The sequence below is a fragment of the Limanda limanda genome, chromosome 5 (genome assembly GCF_963576545.1).
Source record: "Limanda limanda chromosome 5, fLimLim1.1, whole genome shotgun sequence".
Taxonomy (NCBI): domain Eukaryota; kingdom Metazoa; phylum Chordata; class Actinopteri; order Pleuronectiformes; family Pleuronectidae; genus Limanda; species Limanda limanda.
Genome location: NC_083640.1, coordinates 26,280,019 through 26,281,297, shown reverse-complemented (window position 1 = coordinate 26,281,297; position 1,279 = coordinate 26,280,019).

The following is a 1,279-nucleotide window of genomic DNA, read 5'->3' as shown; positions in this document are numbered from 1 at the left end:
CTGACCAGATTTGTCTCTTCCTTTTTTTTTAAACTCAGGGGTCTTTACTCACACTGAGTACTGATCCGATACTACTCTCTTTTTCCAAATCCAAAATAGTTTGAACCACTTTTTGTCAAAACAATTTGGGTCATTATGTTAAGCATTTCTGACCACTAAGATTACTGGAGAAATAATTGTCTTATTTTTGAATGGCTGTCTATAATCCTGTGTTTTCCTATTACCCAACTCGACAGTTTTTGTGAAATGCAGTCAATCAGCTCTCTGGACATTTCTGCAGAGCTGTTTTCACTTTTGGACATTTCCAGGTCTCACATTTCTCCTGCTCTCACTTGCTACTAAATGGATACAAATCACCACATTGAACTTAAGACAGCACACAGAATTTGGAATAATAGCATTTTAATCGCATGAATTATATCTGTTCCATGAATATCCATCCTTTGTGCATTTGTTATGTTGAGTATTGTGCTGGAAGATAGTGCTGTTTTCATACAGAGTCTTGGAGAGTAAAACCACAAACATGAACACGTATGCTACATCTCACAAAGTATAATGATCCTTTACAGCAACATGAGAACATCAGGACTTTTTGGTTGTTTCTTTTTGTTCCATGTGCCAATGTGGAAAGTGAAATGAAGGGAAACAGGGACAAGGAGAAGTGGTTCTCTGGGATCAGAGGCAGATATACAGCAAATTCAAACACACACAGAAACAAGGCTAACATACAGTAGCAGGCATGGCTTTCATTAGTTGACTTTGTAACTTCATGTTCAATACTTCTGTTATTGAAATTGTTGTGTCATATTCCCTGCCTCTAACCCAAACTCTGTACAAATACAATCTCTGTACAATAGGTTTTGTAATGTTACTAATGTAAAGACTAGCTTGGATTTAAAATAATTACAATAATAGTACTGTATTAATATATAGCTAGCAATATTAAAGATACACATTTTCACATCAAATATAGTAGATTATTCTATACAGATACCATTTACATCAACACAAGTAAATAAATAAATTCAGTTTTCTTTTTAGTGTTTAGAGCTAAATCTGTCACAAATGCACCAGTTTAAATGCAGATGCATTCAATATTTTAAATTGTCCAACTGCATGGACTGCATGGGTCCCATCATATCAGTCTGTCCAGGTGTCAGTATGCACTCGGCTATCAGTCTGCACCACCTGATGCTGTCTGAGGGTCAGCACCGGCTGCATACAGTCTGCCCTTGTTAAGTTGTTCACTGGTCTGTCAACGAGACATCGTGTCTCAGCT